Source organism: Paramormyrops kingsleyae, chromosome 15 (genome assembly GCF_048594095.1).
Source record: "Paramormyrops kingsleyae isolate MSU_618 chromosome 15, PKINGS_0.4, whole genome shotgun sequence".
NCBI lineage: Eukaryota > Metazoa > Chordata > Actinopteri > Osteoglossiformes > Mormyridae > Paramormyrops > Paramormyrops kingsleyae.
Window position 1 is genome coordinate 9,018,277 of NC_132811.1, and position 7,741 is coordinate 9,026,017.

The window sequence follows — 7,741 nt, forward strand, 5'->3', positions numbered from 1 at the left end:
AATACAGGGATGTAGTCTTAAAAAGATATACAGCCCAAAATAGCACTGTATTTTTAAAGTCTACGTAAAAAATTGTGAGCAAAAAAATTTCATTAGCCATTTGAGAACCAAAAATTGCCCTTACTGCCTCAGAAGCTTTTGGCAAGTGGAAACAAATGTTTTACAAAATGGCTTAAAGGAAACAGGCTGCCTTCTGGCGTTATAGTGATTGCCTGCTGTAAAACTGCAGTAATAAACACAGCTTTTTGTGCCACCAAATACTGAGGTGAATGCATATTGTTAAAGTTACAGTCATACTTTTAATAGTCGTGTTTATTATTCATTTTGGGCAGCTGTAAGTGTGGTGTGAGAAATCAGAAAAATAAGATGAATGGGAAATTTTTTAGGCGCGAATCAAGAAATCCGAACTCACAGCAGGAAAATTTATTGCTGATTTGATCCCATGACCTCTTAAACTGTCAGACCGTTTCCTGCCTCTGGGTTTCCCTCTTTTTGACAGAGAGACAGCTGACAAATCAAGAAGCCATAATTGACACTGTCAGGTGAAGCTCCCTGCCTCTATTCATTTTGCTGTAAATGTGCTCTATTCTAATTCAGTGCATATTTGCTTACATGACCACGAAGATTTTTGCATTCTGCCGACCTTTTACTATAATAATGATTATAACCTATACATTATACTTCAAGGAACGGCAGTTGTCGACATGTTACTCACTAATTCCATTAATTTGGTGCAATCACCTAAACTAAAATCTATGATAATAAATGATGAACATTGCATTGGTTCTTTTGGAGAAAAAAAAAATCAAGTGTCTTCCATACCTTGATGACAGATCATTTCAAAAGACTTAAATAACAGCTGGAATGACTGAATCTTAAAAATATCCAGTGCTCTAGATTGGCACTCTGTTATACGACGATGCTAGATTGATCACATGCAGTAACAGAACCGCTTATTGAAGGTGGTATGACACACTGTTCCAGTACTATAAGAGTAACAAATGTAATGAATAATCTCACTGCAATACTAGATTTGCCAAACAAATTGAACAGAAAGAATGCATTACATTTATTATACATATTGCCATCTGTGAGAACAAAGTTACACGTAATAACTATCTTTGACCCAGAATAAACCAAAACAGGAACCAACAATAAATACTAGTCTATTTTTTAATCTATACTGAGCCACAGTGGGCTATTGATTTGTGAGTGAAAATGAAAAGAAAGGCACTGCAATACCTTGTACTGGCAAATAACCTATTTATTTTCTGCAAACAGCAGCTGTTGTTTATCTCTCTCTTTAAAAAGACCACATTTTCTACACTTACTTGTCAAACACAACCGGCCCATTCTGTATCATTTTAATATAAAGGTCAGTGCCTGTTCTAACAAATATAGCTGACTGAGAACTAACATCATAATAAATCAATGATCATAAAACTTAAATCAATCAAAAAAGTATTGCAATAACTAACATTTGCAGAAACACAAAAAAACTTGCTATCTATAGGATAAATAAAAACACTGAGATGAGATTCATGTCTAGCTTATATAATTTACAAATTATGATTTTCATTGCACACTATTGTTAATTGGTTGAGAATAAATGTGAAGGCAACGTCATGAACGAAGACAGTTACTTTACTTGAAAGTGAATTACAATAATGCATATTTTGTTACAAATTATATCATTTTTGGCAAGTAAAGATTAGCATGTTATACTTGTTTACATGGAGAGAGTAAAATGTCTTAAAACAGATTACAAGTTCAACTCCCTACTTCATTCCTTGATATACCCCTCTGCCCTCTCCACCTTCGCCAAAACAAATGTGGGACAGCACTGAAGTTCCTTCCACTGAGCTAAAGCACTGACTACTTTGATATGCTAATTGAAGCTTTCAACAGTAAGCATTCACTCTTGCATTAATTCAAACAATTTGTGCAGAATAATGTGAAATGGCATTTCTTTTTAAGACAGGCAGAACAAAAGGAGTGTATCACAGTGTGGTCAATGAAATCAAACAACAGCACAATTGTTCTGCTGAATTCTTCCTTTCACTCAAAACCAGACATATTAAAAAAATAATAAAGTCCTGTCTGGAACATTAAAATAAATTTTGTTTTCGTGCAATACCAACATATTATTAATTCAAATTTCCTGGATTCTTAATGGTTTTGTGGAATAAAAATCCTAAATGTCAGAGAATATTTGATTTTCCTATAGTTTAAAATTAAAAAGGTATTACAGGTTTAGCGCCCCCCACCCCCACCCCCCAATTCTTAATAGAAAGTTTACTTTTGTCCTTTACGTGTATACTAGCACTTCAGCTAAACGCAACCTTTCCAGTTTACAGGCACTTTATTATAGATAATACCCTTCAAGGCTGCCTATAGTCTTCCCTGTCTTTTATCACACAGAGGCAAAACCTCATATGGTCCCTTGGACTAAAGACCCTAGCATACCTCACTTATAATACAGTAAATACCTTCAGCTCCAATATGCTTTAAAAGTGAAGCGAGTACAATTGCACGATGACTGTCGATCTAGAGATTTTAATACACAGACAGTAGAATATGCAGCGTGTATCCATTTTAATAGCTACGAGTGTAACTATACAATTCAGACCAAAGTATTACAATGTTTCTCTTGTGCCGGACACTGCTGGCGACGTACTTCGGGCTATCGATCCATGCGGGCTCTCTGTCCGGCTCAGCTGCCAGGAGATCGGGCTTTAAATCAGGATTCAGCCCGCTAAACCCACTCCGCCAGCGGCAGACCCGCTCCGCTTCCCTGCCTCTTGCTTGCTGATTAACACACGGTTGACATAATGGCTGAGATATCGGTAAATAATGCATGTGTCGTAAAATGATCTAATTTTACTGCCACTGTGTGCAGTAGCGTCTCAGCAGACATTCAGACCAATATTGCTTATCAGTCTTTCAAAAATCGCACAGATATCATTGATGTTTTACATCTAAACTAAGATTCAATTTTGCTCCTGTATTTTGTACATTTTATGAGTCCATTAAGAGAGCAGAAAAAAAGTAAAGTGTGTATAAAGTGTGACTACAGCCAATACTCAGTGGCTCTTAAAAACACATATAACCTCATGGAAACTCACTCACGGGTTCAGGCGAACAAACCCGTATATATACACACGTTCACACAAACTCTTACAGGCCAACAAGCTACTAATATTTGGAGAAATCCGTCCAGCTCGTACTTGACACGCATAATTTCCAATTAAACTGCTTTGCTTGGTCTGGTTCAAATAAACCGACCACCGTCTCAAAAAAAAAAAGAAAAAAAGATTAAAAAAAACCCTATACTTTGCATTCATTCCAACTCAATAAAACGGCAGTCTTGTAAATCAATTCACGTTTGAATATGTTTTGATTAACCTTTTTCAATTATCCACGCTGCTTCTTAAACCATTTTTAATTACTCTAAACAGATTGCATCTGTTCTGATAAACTGTACATAATGTTTAAACCTGCTTTCCCCTTCTTTATCAGTTCAACGTCAAGTTTAAATGGCCTCGAACAGTTTGTGCTGCATTACTAAAATGTACAGTGTTAACTGGATTATAATCACAAATGTGTCGACAGGGAATCAAGTTTATAATGTATTAAAAAAACAAACGAGTATAACGTAAAACTTTCTGTACTTTAAGGAAAAGTTTAGAAATAAAAAAGCCTCGCAGTACTGGACTGAGAAAACAAACCTACGTGAATGAGAGAAATTGTTTTTTAAATTCTTACCTTTAAAGGGAATCAGACAGGTTGGATGTTTTGGTGGCAAAGACAAAATCGGTCAGACAATGGAATAAAATAAACGCAAAGCAGACAGCCGGGTAGTAACTCCTCTGCAGCCTAATGAAGAGCACGCAGCATAAAGGGAAGCTAATGCAGTCCTGATGCATGCTCCACTTATCTGGGACAGGCGACGCTTTATCGGGCAGCCGCTCTTTCTCTGAGTCCACACATTCTCCCAGACCCGGCAACTGGTCCCATTGCGAAGGTGCTGAATCGATCAACAGTCCGGCTTTCTCTCCTATTCTAAAGATGCCCCAAAAAAAAAAAAAAAAAAAAAGAAAATGGGAAAAAAATACAAAAGACAGCAGCGCAGGGCGACAAAAAACACAGTACTATGAAAAAAAGCTTGAGATATTAGGTCTGATATGGAAGAACAAGGCAAACTGAAGCACCTTTCCACCAGTGTCAATCCACTCCGTGTCGCCTTGAATAACAGCGTGCCCTTCCGTATCAGTACTAAGTTAGTCAGCCCGCTTGCATTTAGCGAGGATCCTGCTCATAAGCGGTGCTGAGGATGCCGGAAACACGGAGGAACACGGTCCCAGTAAACAGAGCCAGCGCACCAAGTCCTATGCAGGCTGCCTTGTGCCTGAGCCGCCTTTGAATGGGTCGCTGTCAAAACCTGACACGGAGTGGCCCGGTATACGGAGCGGCTCGGAGCTTCCTCTAACCTCCCCCTACCCCCACCACCCCCAGATCCGAAGCAACTAATCATATAAATATGTTATCATGTGCAGCAAGACTACGGCTTTTCTTTTTCATCCTTAGCCGTCGCAAAAGAAGATTACAGACAAGCGGGCTGAAAGGCGACGCAGACTGCGCATAAATATATGCCACTATTGACAATGTTCCAGTTGCGTTGGTGAATGTTGCCTGCCCTCCTTTCGGCTTTAGGCGCTTCGGTCCCCTTCGCATACGGGCGAGCCAACTCGACCAATGGCTGAGGACGCGATTTTACAGTAAGTCATGGGAGAGCATCGCAAGAAAGAAGAGTTGGGGAAAGAGTACACTTCTTCTTTTTGCAACTGGCCTTCCTCCACGAAGACAATTAGGCTACTATGTGTGTGTGTGTGTGTGTGTATGTGCGTCTGTACACACACACACACACTCACACACATAAATGAATCACAGGTAAAAAGTTTTCAGGTGAGCAATGATTTTTGTATTTTACTTTGTAAGTATTTGCTGCTATATACATTTATATATTAATATACATTCATTTATTGTGATTTTTTTTCTCCTAAAGATTCATAAGGATACTTCTGCACGGTCTTTGGTTTGTGTAAGACGGAAGCATATGTGCGTGAACGACTGGTCGCGGAATGTAAATGTGCAGATTGTTATTTAAAAACTGTGATGGAACGCGCGAGTGTTCTATACTCGATAAAGCGACCGGGTCAGAAACCTTGTGTTACACCTGGCTTCAATAAAGACCGCCAAACTGCTGAGGGGAGACATGAATTGGAGTCAGGCTCAAGTGAAGGTGGCTGGACGGGGGGAACTTGTTTTCATAAGCATAATTTTACATAATAATAGACGTTTTCTTCCACACAAGAAAAAGCAGTAATAAAGGTCATCCAATGACAAATATTCGTATCTGGAGAAATAATGTTTATGTATAAGTACCACCACAATTTAAAACACATGTGGTTTCCCCACCTTTAACGTCTAAATATGTTGCATGTTTTATTCACACGTTTTTCATATGTATCAAAATGCTGAAAATATATCTATCTTTATTAACTGTGAATGTTTGTTGTTTGTTAACAATTGCCGAACTTATGGTGGTCCTTAATCACCTGTATTTTTTTTTCCATTACATACAGCTTATTTTAAAGAGAGACACTGTATGTTGTCTTGTGAGATATAATGTTATAAGTTTCAGGTAATCCATATTTTATATTTAGAAACAATTCCTATTCGCAAATTGAAAATGTATTATTCAATTATTCAATAATATAAAAATATAATAACAGCCACATGGTATGTAAACAGGCACACAGAATCTATTTCACTGCTGATATTAGGTCAACGCTTTAATTTGTCCATTTTTTGACAAGGCAAATAAGAAAGGACATGTTAAACTATGATTTTGTGATGTGTGAAATGTAGGGTATCAATGATCCTCACTTAATTAATTTTAATTGATTGAATAGCCCCGATCCATATAAACCTTAAAAATGCATATTTTGCAGGATGTGCTGCAAGGTGACCAACTGTGTAATCATTGGGAAAAATTTACTTTACAGAGACAATATTATTACATGTTTACCGTTAAATCACTGTTTATTTGATTATTGTAGCAATATTTCTAACAAGAATTTGCATTTGATTGGTGTTTAGGAAGAGTAGCATAAATAAAGCTGTACTACTATAATAAAATCTCTTTTTTCCCTATCACTTAAATTAACAAATGTAATTTATTCAAAGACTAACTAGCTAATATATGATAAAAGTTGCGTTTTGCTTCCAGCTATAAAAATGGAAGGCTTTTGTGTTTGTTGGGGGAGGGTGATTCAGCTAGCACCATCTTTACGTGTAATCGCCTTACTATCACTCAGCTCTATAACACAGCATTAGAATTGCAAGGATGCTTTGGGGTGCTCGGCCCCACTGGATAGCCCCAGAAAGCATGAGAAAGCATGAGCGACTTTTAAAAATTATTTTTAATAAATTTTTAATAATGTGAAGCTCTTCATCGCAGTAAGTTTGAGTAATATTTCATTCATCTGCATTTCATTTCCCTGTGGTCTGTTTTCACAAGTGAGAGAGAGAGAGAATTAAAAAAAAAAACAAATTAGAAGTTATCTTAACGAGTGTTGTTACCCGCAACATCACAGTGGGCACTGTCAATAGAAAAAAAAATCATATTTTTCTCATTTGTGATTCTCTGAATATGCATTCCTGGGACTGACGCATTCAGCTACATCAGTCCAGTTTATGTAAGCCAGTGAAGAATATGATTTCCATAAAGGTACATTTCTGCTAAATAATATGTGAAATATAAACCTGATGTAGAGTATAATTTTGTGATTTGTAGTAATGTTAGGAAATTAATCCCTTCCTGCCAATAAAATGAAATGTGTTAGGAATTCTTATACCTATTAAGAAGTTTAATATTAGGAGCAGCCTTTAATGTTATCCAAATTCTAATGCATCCAAGCAATTAACAAGCTTGCCAAAATGTGATCTTGTTTAGTTTTATCAGTGTATTCCAGATTTGAAATGGTAAAAAATTGACTATATTTGACAAGTAAAGCTGCACATGCCTTTTTCATTTATTTCACAAGAGAATTCGTTTTGGGCCCTGTGGTTATGCTTTGGCCAGACGTATGCATGCGCATGTGTGTGTGTTTGAAAGGAGTGCTGTATTACATCAATGAATATGATTGGGGGATGGTGTTTTCAATATAGTCACACTGTACTGCTTAGCAGAAACCAGTGCTGTACTTATAGACATTGTAACTTTTATGCGAAAGTTAACTGCCAGTAATTTAACATTCAGTCAAAGCCACTGCCATTTGCATGTCTCTTTCCGCTCAGTTTCCAGCCCACACTGTGGTGTGCAACCTACATTCAGGATATGCCAAGAGGGCCATTAAAACTCAATTAATGGGCAAGATAATTTGTCAAATGGGGTTGATTTTTGGCATATGCAAATTAAAAGCATATTTACAATATATTTCTGAGATGAGGCTTAAAAAAACTGTCACATTTCTTTGGGCAAATTATAACCATAGTGCTCCCAGCACACAAAGCAAGTGTGAAAAATGTGAAACATATGTAGGTATAAAGGCATGTTTATGTATTTAAAAACAGAAACTATTAGAATATTGAAAGTTAAATTACCGTTTCTCCAGTTATAGCTAATCAGACTTTTCATTTTAACATGATATTACATCACAGTTAATTATATTAATCC

The 7,741-nt window shown here is 36.9% G+C and overlaps 1 protein-coding gene across 24 annotated transcripts in view; it reads right to left on the reverse strand.

Moving 5' to 3' along the window:
• adgrl2a (adhesion G protein-coupled receptor L2a) overlaps nt 1-4,846 on the reverse strand; it is an 88,681-nt gene extending 83,835 nt beyond the window's left edge. For 12 of the 24 annotated variants that reach the window (XM_072699620.1, XM_072699617.1, XM_072699613.1 and 9 more), the window contains exon 1: nt 3,766-4,844. The gene's annotated coding sequence lies outside the window, so the exon portion shown is untranslated. Of the gene's footprint in view, nt 1-3,765 lie in introns of all 24 variants that reach the window. The other 12 variants (XM_072699627.1, XM_072699636.1, XM_072699621.1 and 9 more) reach the window with 3 other exon arrangements.
• Between the last annotated feature and the right edge of the window lie 2,895 nt (nt 4,847-7,741).